This window comes from Andrena cerasifolii, chromosome 2, assembly GCF_050908995.1.
Source record: "Andrena cerasifolii isolate SP2316 chromosome 2, iyAndCera1_principal, whole genome shotgun sequence".
NCBI classification, from domain to species: Eukaryota; Metazoa; Arthropoda; class Insecta; order Hymenoptera; family Andrenidae; genus Andrena; species Andrena cerasifolii.
The window spans coordinates 14,842,794-14,859,604 of NC_135119.1; the positions used below are offsets into that span (position 1 = coordinate 14,842,794).

The 16,811-nt window shown below is 46.9% G+C and overlaps 1 protein-coding gene across 3 annotated transcripts in view; it reads left to right on the plus strand.

Annotated features, from left to right (window-relative positions):
* The window catches only part of LOC143366141 (homeotic protein antennapedia-like), a 368,003-nt gene that overhangs the window by 140,355 nt on the left and 210,837 nt on the right, over nucleotides 1–16,811 (plus strand). For 2 of the 3 annotated variants that reach the window (XR_013084668.1, XR_013084670.1), the window contains one exon: nucleotides 5,612–7,738. The exons of the other annotated variant lie outside the window; for it this stretch is intronic. The gene's annotated coding sequence lies outside the window, so the exon portion shown is untranslated. Of the gene's footprint in view, nucleotides 1–5,611; nucleotides 7,739–16,811 lie in introns of those variants that run through there. 3 annotated transcript variants of the gene reach the window in all.

Below are 16,811 nucleotides of genomic sequence, written 5' to 3' on the forward strand. Positions count from 1 at the left end.
GCTTTTTTGCGTAGCGCGCCCTCTTATTGCTCTCCTCTCTCCTTTACTCCTGCTCACTGCTGGCGGGTGATTCATCATCGACGTCGTCCTCTCTCCTCTCACCTCTCTCCTTTCTCTGGCTCGGCTGGCTGGCTCGGCTGGTCTGGCTGGCTTGGTTTCTGGCTTTCTGGCCCCTGGACCCGCGTCTCCTGCTTCTCTCTTTTCCTCTATCACCCGCTCTTCCTCCGTCTCCTCCTTCTCGGACCTATGTACTCGTTTTACTCCTACACTGGAGCCGTACTAACATGCAGTTCTGGCTCGGCAGGGCGCTCTTTCTCGCTGTTCGCTTATAGGTCTTCCCGCATTTCTTCCAGCCAGATCCTGGAGTCTGCGGCCGGCCGAGATATCCGTGCACATTCGTTTGAAATTTCCAGCCAACGCGCCGACGGCTGCTGGCCGATCATCCCCTTTCTTACGACGTATTAATCCCTGCCTGGTCTTCCAATTCGATCAGCCTGGTATCTAAACTGCAGCTGTGCTCGACTTTGTCGTGCTTGTGAACAAGGAAAAGAGGTGTATCGTTAACGACCTCCCGTCGCTTCTTCCCCTCGGGTTATGCTCGAGATGACGCAGTGTGTCAACGCCACCAGACACCCCTGTTTCGCTTTCGGCTTACGGACGTATCCTCGCGGCTGCCCGGGTGTCCGATATACATATCCCGTCGCAGCCGGCCAAGATATCCGCGCTCCCAGGTACACCCACTGTAAGGGCAAGTACGCGACCGCTATAAACCACGCGAAACGATATATTACCAGGCGATATCACTCTCCGGCACGAGGCGATACGGTAATATTTCGTACGGGAACGGTTGGAAATGTTGGCGGTGTCGGCGCGGTGTAAACACTGCGGGGGCACGGCAGAGATCACCCGCAGCCAGCTCTCTTATTTCCTGCTCGTCACCGCTCCTCCGATTGAATATGATGCTTTTCCTCGTGCCCCCTGCTCCCTTCGGCCGACGATTCAATTATACGAGACACGGAACTGTGTTCGGCCTCGCGGCGGCCAGGATTGATGGCGCTGGTCCTCGACAGGCGTACTTACGCTTCGGGTTCCCTTAGATGCGCGTGGGCAGATAGAGGTGTCTCGGTTAGGTGGATGCCTCTCGATGTCGCGGATCAGTTAGCTTCTCTCCCGAACGGCTTTACATCGCGACGCGCCATCGAAGTTGATGTAGTTTGATAAGGGACGCGATGCTTGGCGACGATTGCGTGTTTCGAGCGAAACTGCCCGCTCCGCCGTGAAATATCACGGCGCACAGTGGGGGAATTTTGCGATTTTATGGCCAAAACTACGGAAATGAAATTTTTGAACTTTACAAATTTAATACAAGTGTCGATTGAAGAACTATATCCATTTTCGTGGTGAAAACCTGAAGACTTATTTTTAATATATAAAATTCGGCACTTTCACGTTCTAATATATGAGATACTAAATTATCCGAAAAACAGCACTTACAAAAATTACGAACGATAAAGATTTTTTTATTATTTACATTTATACACTTTTTTCTTTGTTAGAGCATGCCTCTGCTACACTGCAGCAGGGCTTAGCAGAAGGGTAATCGCTTCTGACGACAAACAAACATACGTAATACAAACAATCAGAGGATCGAAGCTGAATAAAATCGTTTAAAAAAGAATAAAAAGGTTTGTAATGTATAACATGTGTACCAGTCGCGGTCGCAATTATGTCGTATGTTAGACAAGATACACTGGATCGTGTTTAAAAAATGCATATAATTACAAGATTAGCAACTATTAGCAATTAATAATTGCATTTATAGGATCAAAATAGTCCAACGTATAATATGAATGAAAATCATTGCAGGATATTATGGGATTGATACCTATTTTATGTATTGAAAATTGATTCTTATATGAAAAGGTTATTTCTAAAACATTACTTTTGCATTTACTTTGTTGAATTCAAAAATGTACTTTTGTGATTTTGGCCATAAAATCGCGAAATTTCCCCGCTGTGCGGCGTTTCGAACGGTACCGTGGATCGTACTCGTGGAGGTTCGCCTAGGAGAGGGACCACCTTTCGTTTTGGAAGGTGGGATTCCGGTAATTCGACGCGTTTGAGAACGGAGAGGAAGACCGATGGAGCTTGCTACAGCTCCGTGCTAGGGAGCGAGAGAGAGAGGGAGAGTTTGGGAGCAATAGAACGGGGAGAGAGGCAGAGAGAAGTGGGTTGGGTACGGGGGATAGAGTAGGGGCGGGAGGGCGTTCCACGGCACCCTGCATGGGGTAGCTTGCAACCTCACGCGACACTAGAGCCATCTATATCCCTGGAGATTTATGGGTTCCTGGTGCAGCGGCTGCTCGCAGCAACTACACACCACGCAGTATCGGCCCGGTACGGTGTTGGTGCTGCCCCCTGTCGCGACGGGCGTGCTGTTGCCCCGCGGGGGTTACGCGCAATTCGCGCTCGTGCAACGTCGACCTGATAAAAAACCTGCGACTCGATCTCAATCCGATGCTTCTGCGAACTTCCTCCGTCCCGTCTCGCGCCCCTAACCCACACAACACCCTCTTCCTCCTCTGTCCTCTTCCTTTCTCCGCACGACGCACCGCCGCGCCGGTTCGTTTCTTCCCTCCTCGCTCCCTCCCTCTCCCTTTCTCTCTTCCTCTCCGCTCGGACTTGAAATATCGATCATCATTGTGTTCTCTGCACGTTTATAGACTGCGAACGCATTCGAATTATAGTTGCGGACCTGGCGAGGGTTGAGGTCGCGGGCTAGCATGCCGGGTTCTTTATCGAGTGCCTCGCTTGGCAAATTCTTTCATTGGAATTTTAATCGACTCGGCAATTCCAATCAGATTCAAATTTTACAATGTTCTTCGGTTCCGCTGGGTCGTGAGATGTGGATAGAATTATTTTAAACAGGAAGACATTGCATTAGCAGGATTGTGCATCGGTGTAGGTGTGGAAGATTTTACGGTATTTGTGGTAAATATGTTTGAAAAGGAAATAAGTACGTACGCTACTCTTTGTTCGTTACAAAGAAGAGAAAAACGGCGTTCAGTTCGTCCTAAATGAAGATTCCTCTGGAGAAGGAAGGCCAGAAACAGAGTATAAGCAATTGACGGAGGCCGCGAGTCAGCGGAAGGAAGGAAAGCACTCGTAAGTTGAGATTTTTCAAGTGCCCACTTGACACGACCGTCCATTCACAGAGCCCGCGATATCCTGCAGGGGTAACCGATGAAAATAGCGAGAGTGGGATTTAACCGTGGTGGCACGTTGGGTACGGGACGACGACAACGATATGAGTACCGGTATCTACCTACCTATGCTTCTGCTCTCCAACCCAAACGCCCCACCCTCTTGATGCGGCCGGTTTACGAGCAACCTGTGGTAACGAGAGCGATAGATAATAACCGCTCCGTGCTCAACCCCATCCCCTTTCCACTCCTGCCTCTATCTTTCCCCCTCTGTCTCTCGCTCTATCCCGGAACGCGGAGCCTGCACGTGGATGTTACCTTCGGTTATTTTTTCTCGATTCGCTCGCTCAGATTTCCCTCCAACGATCCCGAACTGCCCTAACCCCCGCGCGATTCAATTTCCACCGATGAAATTTTACTCTCCGCCAACCGAACCTTCCTCGTTTTCAAGGTTGACAGGCGGTAACTCCTGAAACAGTGGCTTTCACGCGAACTGCTTACACCGCTTGAGAAAGTAAACTTTAGAAATTCCTTCATCCTCCGTCCTCCCTCCACCAGACAGCCTCGATTCCCCCATGACGGATAAGGTTGTTTTGTCGGGGCGCATCGAGATTTGTGCTTTCGGTTTTTGCGAGCTTTAAGCAACATTAGACTCTGGACGTAAAGGCACGCGGTCCGGGAATTTATTGCGGCTTAAAAACTCCGGCTTCCTTCGGAAATCCTGATAAATGCGCGAAGGAGCAACGCTCATGTACGTACATTAAACTTGCCGTGCGGGCAGGGCTCTCTCGTTGCAGGAACGGAGAGAAGGCAAAGTGACTCTAGGCCGAAAAGCAAACCAAGGGAAAAATGAAATACAGCGGGACAAACAAACGTTTCTAGAGAGCGGTTCGTGGGTCCTCCTTGAATGAATCCCAAGCTCTTCCTTCTTATCGATTCAATTCGTGCCGCTGTCTTGAGTCCACGATACTCTAGCCACTAGGGAAAAGAAAATTTATTTATCAACGGTCACTAAGTGCATCAATGGACGCGGGAGTAAAATTGAATGAATCAAAAATTTCTGAATTGTATCGCCTACAAGTACGAGTAGTTTCCAAAGTTCACTTCCTCGGGAACAAAAGTTTCATAACACACAGTTGCACAGGCAACAACGTTACTCTGGGTTGTATCGCGATTTTCGTGCCACTCTGTATAACTGGAAAAGTTCCATCGAGTATAAAATGCGAATAAATTTCGAGAAGCTTACCTATACGACCGAAAAATCAATCGGCAGGAATAAAGGGACCAGTTCGAGTCCCTTTTGAGGGCGTACAAGTTCGGGGCGAGGATATTCCGAGACAAGCGAAGAAGCAGGTCGTATAAGAGGGTAGATCGAACAGTTGGCGCGAGTTTGCGGCTGTAAAATGCGCCGACCTTGCCAAGACTCTGGGAACATCCTCTCCACCTTTCTTTCCGTTTCTTTATCCGCTTTTGTCACGACTACCGACGCAGCCAGGGCAAACAACTTTTTCGAAATCCCTCCAGGAATAAATCAAAGCGCTTCTGCCTCCGCGAGCATTCGTGATTCATTTTCTGGCTTGCGACTGCGATCGCGGACGACGCTTAAAAACTATAACGCAACATGGCAGATCACTTCCGCGTTTCTTCGTCCAGCGTATAATCTTCCACAAAATTCTCCAAGCGTCAAACGGCGGCGGTGAGGAAGTAGAGACGGGTGTCTGCGGGCTGGCAGAAAACGGGAGGTGGTTATAAGAAGGAAGACGAAGGGGTGCAAGAAGGCAAGTAAGGTACCGGGCAGCGGATTGGCAGTGCACAGGCTCCGTGGACTGGTGTTCCTCCCTAAGACCCAACCCCTTTCGCTCTTAACGGGAGCTATCGATATCCCGAGATACAGACACCACGAAAGCCCGGGCTCAACGTGCGTGTGGCCGGACAAGGCACCACGTGCATTCATCCCATTACAAAAGGAGCTGAACCAGCGGTGGACGACCCGACCCGTCGCGTCGTGTCCTCGACACGTTCAACATATGAACGTATGGTACCCCGGGACCTGAACCTTCGAACGACCGTCCTGCGCTATTCCCCACCCTGTCCGCCAAACGAATGGCGTTGTAGAGTATTTTTGTCAAAAAAATGTCCACATCCAGAAATGCCAGTTCATAGAAGTGGGAAATAGGTAGGTACATATTCCGTGGACCGTCGACGGTGCTCGCGTGACGCATAGGAATTCTATGAGAACGCTGATAGACGAAGAGATTAGCTGCGGTCTCACGCGCTTTGTCTAGCTGGCGTTGCTCTATTTCTTGCTTTTTATCCTTCCTTACTAACGAGCGCGATTTTACTGAACTTGAAGATTTTATCCTGAACGCAGTGTCACCTAACGGCGCATGTTCTGATTTCTGTTTCAGGTGAGTGGCAGGCTGCATCCACTGTCTCTGTAATGCCAAATAGATGGTCGATGTGCGTATCTGTCGATCGTCAATTTATCGGTTGCGGCGAATCGGATGCTGCACCCGGTGAGTGACGAACCCGCCTCCCGCTGCCCCGCGCCAACCAACCACCCCCCCTCCCCGGCTGAAACCTCCTGTAGCTCACTTTGACCAATATTCCCGCAGACCAATCAGTATCCAAGTGCACACTGACGTGTCCGTACAAGCCCTAGTGTTGTCGTAGCCCCTCTCGCTCCTGCCCCGCACCTCCTCTGGCCGCTCTCTATCTGTAGTCCCTGCTTTGGCGCGCAGTAGTGTGTAGATAGAGGGAGGGGTGAGTTATCGGAGTTATTTAAGTTGCACACTTTATGGATCCCCGCCGTTTCGGGGGATCGAACCGATGGAGAAACGAGCGGAACACGCAGAAAACACGAAAAGACAACCGGTGATTAAGATACGTACGTGCGAAAGAGAGAGAGAAAAGACGTTTTTCTGCTTCTATTTTCGTTACTTTCGGTACGGTGTGCGGTAGGGTGCGCGCGATCCTCTTCGGCTCTGAATGCATGCGTAACGAAAAGGCTAAGGTGGTAACTAGTAAGTTAACGCTTAGGAAGTAAAGAAGCATCCACGAGTGTCGACGCGGCGGAAAGGTTCTTCGAACGGCGCGGGGGTAGGGCGGCAGGGGTGGTATTTCCCGGTGACAATTGTGAATCAGTGTAAAAAGAGAAGAGAGCAGAGAACACTCTGCCGGTGCGTTTCGCGTCTCCTCCCTCCGCCCCCGTGTCTCGCTCACTTAGCGTACTTCCGTTCTCCGCTTCTCGAGCGCGTACGCTCGGCGATACCGCCCTCCCGGAGCGTGTCATGCTACGACTGCTGTTGATGTTATGTTTTTGTTAATTTTTTTTTTTATTGTCTGCGGAACGACACGAGAACACGTTTCTATCGTTGCCGATTATCCGCGGCCCGTCGCGTCGCGTCGCGTGGACGCGAGAGACGCGCGCAGCTTGCCCCCGTCGCGCTTAGGAAAGAGTAGCTCGCGGACGGACGCACGCGGCAGGCGATAAAAACGTGTTTCTTTCGATCGGTACAAAATATATATGTTGAATGTTCGATACTTTTGTTAAATATTATATAGAAACGTTTATGCGACCGCCTGTGCTCGACACCTGCTCAAGGAGGGTGCAGAGTCGAATAGCTTTTTTTTGGAATACGTTCGGGAACAGAGGATTCTTTCTCCTCCTCCTCCTCTTCTTACTTCTTCTTCTTCTTCGTCGTCGTCCTCTTTCGAGGTTCGGTTAATCTTCTTCTCTTCGATCCGTGGCTCTCGAAGCAGCAGGGGAAAACGAACGATAGACTCCTACGAGCAAGAATACATTACATTGTACGTACCTACCTAGTACCTAGACGCCTACCCAGACACGAAGTGTGCGTGGCGCTATCCTAAGCAGTAACAACTATTCTAGTTAATGAATGTATACGAATAGCCGCTAAGAGACACGCAAGAGTTAAATAGGTAAACGCAGTATTTCTAAGAGGAATGTAATGTTAATAATTATTTATTTTGTGGATCTCGGAGAACGAAAGGAATGTGAAAAATGAAAGAGAGAGAGAGAGAGAGAGCGAGAGAAAGATAGAAAGAAAGTAAGAGAGAGAGAGAAAGAGAGAGAGAGAGAGAGAAAGAATGAAAGATACGAGGGAAAAGGAAGCCTTCGTCGCATCTGCTGTGCTGTAACGTTGTAATATGAATTTAGGCGAGTAAGGCCTATCGTAGGAGTAGGCGTACCCATGCGTAGTGGTAGCCGCAATTCGTGTAGACGTGTCTTCGACGGTGGCGAGATGGAACGGCACGCAAGGACGAGGCAAAGCAGCAATCCTCTTTTTGTAACATATTAGGGTATTAATTGTTTACCAATTTGGATCCTGATTGTATGTATGTAACACGAGAAGCGACCAGGGCCGCAGCTGCCGCCTGTGCGTGAGCCTTGCGATGCAAAACCGAATTTCGGGGGCGGTTGCTGTTCTGAACGCTGGAATTGTAATATTACCTTGATTATACGATTACTAAGGAAAAAAAGGAACAAAATAAATGCGATATGTAAACCTTGATCATGCGTGTTTCGCTTTTTTGCCCGGCGGCCCTGGCCGTAGTACCGATCCATCTGCGAATCTCTCCTGCATCCCTTCTTCCGGTCAACCGTGTTTCCCCCCCGCAATATATTCCCCGTTATACCGTCTGTACGCTATTATTGTTCCACGGAAAACAGCTTTTGCGCAGCTTTTTTATTTGCACCGTAGATTGAATGGAAATATGCACACTCATTCGACCCCGATCGTGTCCACCCCAGCTTGGAGGGGGTTCAACGAGAACATTTGCAAGTGCTTGCCTCTGATTCTTCCACTTTATCCAATAACGCTATTTAAATTTGTCTTATTAGTATCTACAGATTAAAACTACATATATATTTTCGGTTGCGCGTCGGATTCTTCCATCGAACTTACCATTCAGGTTCCGTCAAGTCTTCGTCGCGCATAGCTCACCGATGACGACTGCCACCCGCTCGGTACGGTGTCGCGACTCCCATTGGTCGCGATTACGCAACGATCCTCCGCGGTTTACGTAACAACGGAGAGACGCGATAAATCTGGGAGAGAAGCTGGTGACTTAAGGGTAGTTGGTAGAACGAGGAGGACATTTCGGTCGCGGTATCGTTGTCAATTCCTGGCCGATAACCCCGTTGGGTGCGGGTGGACGTGCAACGGTTGCTTTACGACGTTTAAGCCGCGCGTTAGGCGTCCTCGCCCCTCGGTGTCCTCCGACATTCGCCGTGGATCCGCCTTAACGGGCGCTGCGTTGATCCAGGGTCGAGCTTTCGCTGCGACAGCCCATAAGTCTCCCGATGCTCCGGGATATTAATATGTTATTGCGGAAAGACGCCCTCATGAAAGTCGACAAGGACTGGAAAAATATGTCCCGCGCGTCTCGGCGTCGTCGCAGGGCGCAGGGGTGGCGCTCGCCAGTTCGCCCTATACCGGGGATGATGCCGCCGACTGCCGACTACCGGCTGTCGCTGCCGTTGCTGCTGCTGCTGCTGCTGCTGCTGCTGGCCTTATACACCCACACGCCCTTGTTACCATCGGGCCACGACGCGGGGTGTGGTCGGGCCAGAATTCACCAGACGCCATTTGTATTAATGAAGCTCCCGACAATGGTGCACGCTCGATGAATTATGTACCTACGTTCGAACCCGAACGAAACGCCGATCCGCCACACTCTACTTTGCCAGTGACCTCACGCATACCGTCCTTTTTACCAGCGACCGTCTTAATGACCCCGCGAACCGTGTTCCCCGTAATCCGCTAATACGGCACCTCTTTCCGCCCCTTGTTCTTCCACCTTCGCTCGCAGCCACAGCAGCTGGCACCTTGGTCACGCGCATAGAGTCATCGAAGCGATACACCGTTGTTTTATGCCCGTGTAGTACTCGATCTCTTTAGTTGACACGCACCAGGGTGTTTCGTACTTAGTGGATACATTAATCGAGGGTTGCTCGCGCTTCTCGCACACTGGAGTCGCGAGAGAGGAGTGGCGGGGCGATTGCACGAGCGGCAAGAACCCTCGAGATTTCCATCAAAGATGGAGAGCCCCGTCTGCGTAAGCGCGACCCATTACCGAAAGACGTAGCGGGCATCCATCTCGGCTCGGCGCGGATAAAACGACCGCTTTACTTCGGATTACAGGGGTGCAATTTACAGCAGACGCGAGAGCACCTGTTCGTTCTTGAAGAAATGGAAAGGTCGTGGCTGGGCGGAGCGCCGCGGGGGAAACGAGAGGCAGCCTTTCCGGGGGTGTGGGAGTAGCGTGCCTCGCAAACGTTGCGGTAATTGAATCCCAGTAAGGCCCCCTCTCCCCCTATATAGGTGTTCCCACTTAAATGTATAACTTCTCCCCTTTGTCGATCTATTTTCTTCACCCGTTTCTCACCGCGCCTCTTCTTGTGCTTCGCCGCAGCACGTGGACGATGATTTTTTCGAGCTCAATGCGAAGGGAACACCACCAACAGAATATCTTGGTTATCCAGTACAGAGGAATCTTGATACAAAAGGTTTATACAGAATGAGCGAGATGCTACGTTCATGACACTCTCATGGATGCCTAAAGTGAAGTTTGAGGCGAGAGCTCGTCAGAAGAGAATAATTCAAATGTGGACCTTGCAGCAAGAGAGGTGCAGCTCCATTTTTTACAATTTTTCAGTTATGATGTGTTATATATGTAACCAAAATTCTACATCGTTTGGTACACTTGATGCAAATCCGGATAACAGATGAGCGATTTATTTCAAATTTTGAACCGTTTTTGTGCAATATTTTTGTTTTGGCCAGCTCTGGATTTGAAGAATTCGCCAAGAATGGAAATAGAAACTTATCAACTCAATAACTACTACTTATTCTGTGAAAATATATATTTTTCACTTATAGTGTTTCTCTTTTTAATGTTAAGTCCAAGAAATAATTTTATAAACAGTTGTTTCTAACTTATTCGAAGTTGGTAAAGATGGAGCTGCACTTCTCTTGCTGCAAGATCCTTAAATCGTGATATTTATAGGTAGGGTAAATCCAGGAGACGCGGTCGGGCTGGAGAGTTGGTCGTGTCCCTATATTTCAGACTCTATACGTAAAAACGCGTTAAAGTGCAGACAATTACTTCTCTAGAAGCCAAACAGTTGAATGAATAGCGTCATTTCGCTTCCTTCTGAGTTTTTCTGGATTTATAGGTTATAAAAGGTAAATTGAGGTTACATTTAACCACTTTTGTCCAACAGCGGTGTATAAAATCGTATTTAAAATATACTTCATAGTTCATTTTCGTTCAATGTTTGGGATAATAAGATAGTAGATATATTGAGGGATAATGATTTTTTTTTATTATTTTTTTATTTTTTATTATTATTTTTGTTTATTTATTTTATTTATTCACTTTTGTATTCATTTGCCTTGCTAATCGCCAGTAGGTAGTTCACTTTTTCATTGATGTGTTCTTTACTTGTTTAACGTAAACAAATTAAATATCAATGATTCTGTAGTTGTATTCACTCATAAATAATTTTGCTTTCTTCTTTGCTATTTTTCCATGAATAATTATGTGAGTGGTCTCTGCCAACGACGAAAACCATTTCTCCCGGCACCTCGAGAGAGGTAGTCAGACGTCATGACTTCAGTTTTCAACCTGATTTACAGTAAATATTGTCTTAAAGCAAACATCGACCAGTTTTTCCTGAATCAGCATAAAATTCTGAACATATTAGGTTTATTCTGATAAAATAAGTAATATCTGTATTAGTTTTAATAGCCATTTTATATTAGGTCGACCGCGTCTCCCGGGTTTACCCTAGTCTATTTATCTATGTTCACGGATTGGTAGCTGAAGTAGGACGAACCTTTCCCTGCGCCAGATTTCCAGAAAAATCCTATTAGGTCCTCATTAGTTATACAATCGTGGGTCGCGTGGTATCAGAGACCCTGGACACAAATGAAGATAGCCTTCCCAACTATCTCACCTTTCGAAAGAGCCATTAACCAGCATTCCAGCTAACTTCATCAGGGATCTTGAGCCACGGTGCATACGATTCTCACGGGCGATTCTTTACGCACACAAAACGCCGGAGAACGGTTTCCCGGCTCGTGAACGAGTCCCGCCGCTTTAACAGCGAAATCCTGATTCACGATTCTCACGTTTCAAGCCGGCACCTTAGCTCGGGTAGAGCGATACGGATGTGCAAGGTGTAGACGAGTCCTAGCTAGGACGAAGCGTGCTCCGCCCTCATATAATTACTTGACGCTCCTCTCTCCTCGGTGGTCCGAAGCACACGGGAGAGCGTGCCTCTCCTTAGTCGCGCACACACAGACACGTAGACACACAGCCACCCACAGTTTCCTCCCTCTTTCATCGAGCTTAAGCGTATTCCGACGGCGTACTCGGGGCGACGTGCGTCGGTGTGCTCTCGCAGGCAAAGGGCGGTTGCCTCTCCCTCGTCCGTGTTGCACTGTACGCGCGTATCCCGCGGAAGGGTGTGAGAATAGGTCGGGGCCCCGAGAGGGACAGGGGGATTGTTGCGGAAAGGGGGGTTATTAGGCAACGCAGCACCTCATCCCTCATCCGCGTAACCGCAGCGCAGCGTGTATTATGTAACAACACGGAAACGAACTACGGCCCGACGACCGGTCGGTCGGTCGGTCGACGAGGAGGGATGCTCGTCGCTGTTGTTGCTGCCGTTGTTGCCCCCGCTGCCGCCCCTGATATTACACGGCGCGCTAACAACGCCGCCGCGTTCGAAATAAGCGTTCGCTGCTCGTAACTCTCGCTCGCCCCGTATTATTTTCGTCAGCGAGTCAGAGATTTTCCAATTCCCTCCCGCCACCCTTCCCAACCCTAGCTATCGCCAGTCCTACCGTTCAAACATGGCTGTTCTCTCCTGTGCCCTTCTGCGTCGCGGACAGACTTCTTTTCCGCGTTTCACGGGGGAACCGGATTGGCAGCGTTTCCCCCCGCCGCACAGTGGTCAAAAATGACACAGTCGGCGTCAAAATTCCATTCCAACGCCAAATCGAAAGGAAAATCAACGACTCTTGGTATACTGAGGTATTAGGTATCGCTGATTACGAATCCGTTGCAGGTTTTTTGAAAAAGAAATGGCGGATCCAATATGGCCGCTCAAAGTTGATAAAAACTGGAAGAATACGAATCCTACGAACGAAACACGTTGTTTATTCAAAACCTACAGCTATAACTATATATATTTTATGAATCTATAAACGTGCATCACACTCTGTAGAATGATATTCTAATGAATAGTTGTTAAATTATTGTTAACAATAAAAAAAAACAACATTATTTACTAATTTTATCATTTCCGCGACAAATACAGCAAATACGTGATTAATCTAACCAATAAATATTTATCGGAGACGAAAATAAAGATTATTGACATAAAAAAATGTTAGTATAATTGCCCCAATTCAATGCACACTTACTTAGTACACCATATTCAGAGTTAACCCTTTAAGGGTTGAATAGGGTCAAAATTTGAAATTGGTTTTTAGGCATTTGTGTTGCTAGGCTTAAATCAAGTATCGATATCGAATCGGACCGAAGAGCTTTTGAGGGACCCGTGAAAACAAATTATACCCCTTTTCACCCCCTTGGGGATGAAATTTCCGAGAATCCGTACTTAGTGGGTACCCACGTCATAAAAACAATGTACCTTCCAAATTGCACTTATCTTGTTGAATATTACTGAAATCGATTATGTTAACAAATTGTTTAATAACAATTAATTGTTATCAATTGTTTATATTAATGTTACAACAAAATATGATCAATTTGATTGTATGAAATGGATTGCAGTCACTTTGTTAAAAAATTGTTTAAACAAATTATTAATAAACAATTATACTAACATTTTTTTATGTCAATAATCTTTATTTTCGTCTCCGATAAATATTTAATGGTTAGATTAATCACGTATCTGCAGTATTTGTCGCGGAAATGATAAAATTAGTAAATAATGTTGTTTTTTTTATTGTTAACAATAATTTTTTAACAACTATTCGTTAGAATATCATTCTATAGAGTGTGATGCACATTTATAGATTCATAAGATATATAGTTATAGCTGTAGGTTTTGAATAAACAACGTGTTTCGTTCGTAGGATTCGTATTTTTCCAGTTTTTATTAACTTTGAGCTGCCATATTAAATCCGCTATCTTCTTTTTCAAAAAACCTGCAACGGATTCGTAATCAGCGATACCTAATACCCAAGTATACCAAGGGTCGTTGATTTTCCTTTCGATTTGGCGTGGGAATTGAATTTTGACGCCGACCGTGTCATTTTCGACCACTGTGCGCCGGTGCAATATATTTTTAACGGGCGGCTTTCTAATTTCGTGCCGCGGCCTATAAAAATGTCGAGGCTGACGCACGAGCCCGGTTCCGAGTAGCGTCTACCAAGATAACGCGATTTCTCGTACGTCCACGTACGCGCGGCTAGGCCTGTGTTTTCCGTGTAAATACTGAAAGAAACTGACATCACCTGGCAGTCGCTTTGATCTGCCCATCCGGGTAGTTAAGATGTCACGGCTTCTTATTAAAATAATTTAAGTGCCGACGCGACGACTCCCTTCCGCGAAGCATCTCGCTCCTCATCGCCCGCACGGTCCACGGAATAAAATCGCCGATGAAGAATGTTCGCTGTGTCCCCGCTGGTTAGTTAACGCCCAGTTAAATAACTCTCGCTCGGTTCCTCCTCAAAGCTCCCTCTCCGTCGTCTCGTTATCCTCGCGAACGTCGCCCTTCAATTTCGACCAAACGAATTCCGTGGTCCGACGGCGTATTTTATTCCCTCGCAATTGCGAATGAGGCTAGGATTCTGATAAACGTTATCCACTTTAATATTTATTACTCTCAACGGTCCAAGCGGCTATGCGAGAACAGTCCCGCTCGTGTCTGTGTAGGAACGTATCTTGAAAGTCTCCTCCTCGTTAAAGTGCGCTGACGAAAGGTTTTCTGCTTCATTTGGTAACGATACATCGGATAGCTTCCGCCAAGTAGGTACCCCAATTTTCTTGGGGCTCCCCGCGATCAGGGGCTTGAAAAATTAGCGACTATTAATCCAGATAGAAACCGATGTAGTCGATAGCAGCTGGACCACGTCGTTGTCTTGGACGGGGTTGTCCAACTAAGGAATAATACAACCACGCTAGGCAGAGGAGACCGACCTACCCCTTACTATCCGCACACCCGTCGTCCGTAGATAAATCTTCCCGCCCTCTAATTGGCCTTCCCTCCATTTCCTCGTCCCATACCCTCGCATCGACCTATTCCTTCGTCTCTTCTCTTCTCTTCTCTCCTCTTCTCTTCTCTTCTCTTCTCTTCTCTTCTCTTCTCTTCTCTTCCTCCCCTTCTCCACTGGTCGTCCCTCTATCTCTCCTCTTTCCCTCATCTCATCTTGGTTCCGCGTCCCACTCTCCAAGCTGGGCACGACTCCAGGAAACGTTCTCACCCCACGGCTCGGGCCCCCTCGCCCACCCCGCGCTGGCTTCGTATCCAACCCGGCGAATTATTAGAATTATTAGACATTATATTGGCCGCAGAGTGTCCGTTACACCGCCAGAACTCAATTATGAATTAAGTTATCGGGAAGCTGCGTCGCGAGATGCATTGTTCCTCGGCCAGCACCGACCCTTCCAATCGGGGCTTCAGTTTTAAGGCTACGGGCTGCTGATCACGGAGGACGTAGACGATTGATGACGATGCCGATATTTCAGCGGGAAACTCTTTTCAACGTTTTGATTATTATGGACGGCAACACGCGCTGTTTGATCCTCAAAATTATTTACAAGGACTAGGACCGTGGCCGCGACTGTCCCGCAATTTGTACGGCGTTTCTTTCAAAACTGCTGGCCGTGCCTCTGGCCTTAACAAAGAGAAAATAGAACAAGTCCGCGATTTACCTGGCAGTAAAACTTGACCTCGAGCTGTCCTGTATTTCGTAGAGTACGGCACTGTTTTTATCTTGTCAAGATTCATTGGGGCGATGGGACTTGTCCCCCGAAAACCTTGAATTCTGAATGGCCCCGTCGTTTCGAGAAAAGAGGAGACACGCGCGAGGCTCCGAGTCTTTCTCTGGCAAAAAATTGCTTGCTTATCTAACTTCTTCTGCTCTTCTATATCTCTTGCCGAAACGCGTACGTAACCCATGCATAGGGTAGACCGGGGCGAATCGGATCACTTTGTGTTTGACGGTAAAAAAGTAACAGTCAGACATTATAAAACTAACTTTTTATTATATATTCGTGACCAGTGCACCTTTGGGTTGAATATTAATATATAAAAATTGAAAATAAACCTAAAAATCATTCATTTATAAAGGGAAGAACGAAAAAGTGAGAAATATCCGATTCGCCCCGAAATTGGGGGCGAATCGGATAACCCAGAAATCTTTGAAGAAACTGAAATTTTCATAACAAAATCTTTAGAGTCTACTTAACAAATCTAATTTAATGACAGTGTGGTCAAATTACACTACTTACAATTAGCACACAGATGCTTTTTGCCGCCTCTAACAGCACAACTCTCGTGGCATCACTATTCTCAGACAATCTTCTGAAAGTGGACGAATTAATTTTTCACCACAGTAAATACAATGCCATCTTCTTAAGACCATTAATTAATTTATTCTTTTCGTCATTTCTTTAGATTTTATTTTTATCACATCTTCCTTTATTTTTTTTTTTTGGACACCATGATCCCTGATTGCTCTTTTTTATGTACATACTAACCATCTGTATATAAACAATTATCATATTTATAATCATAAAAATACTCAAATGAAAATAATATATAAGTATTTCAAAGGGTGTAGATTACATAAACATATTATGATATAATATATCTAAAATACATCAGATACTAAACCTGGACACCGTGCAAACTAATAACAATAGACACATTGAAATTTTCAAGCTTACTTTTTATTTTAAATACGAAATTGCTGATTACGTAGGTTAGATTCAGACCAAAATTGTAACGTTCGCACGCGTCCATGTCACTGAAAACGTATGCCAGCTCCAAACAATGACTTAAAACAATTAACGGGCTTTTACCACGAGGTACTACGAACGATCGGAATGCTCATTTCTATCGCGATGTAAGAAATATGGACTAAATTCTTATTTTGATCCGATTCGCCCCCGCCTACCCTACCTATTCCTTGGAACATCAAAACATTTTATACTCGTGAGATTGTTGACGAGGCCCACTAATCTATTCTGGTCTTAATACCTTAATAATCTCTATTAAGAGCTAATGGACTCCTTTAATCAGCATCCAGAATAAAATTCTAAAATATACGCTTAAATCTTGGAAAGCAATCGCGGCCCAAAAGCAGCAATTTCCTCAACGAATCCTGTCCGAGAGCATTACGCAACGAGAACGCGATTTTACCTGAGCGTACGACCTCGACTCGTTGCATTAAAGCGGCCTCGTCCTGCTCGTCCTTGCGGCTGGACACGAGGGCCGAGCCTCGTCGGAATTCCTTAAAAACCGTAGACCCCCAGAAACGGAGGCAGGCACCGTCTCTAGCGCTCGGTGTTTTCGAAACTGTAACAATTCGTGACCTAACG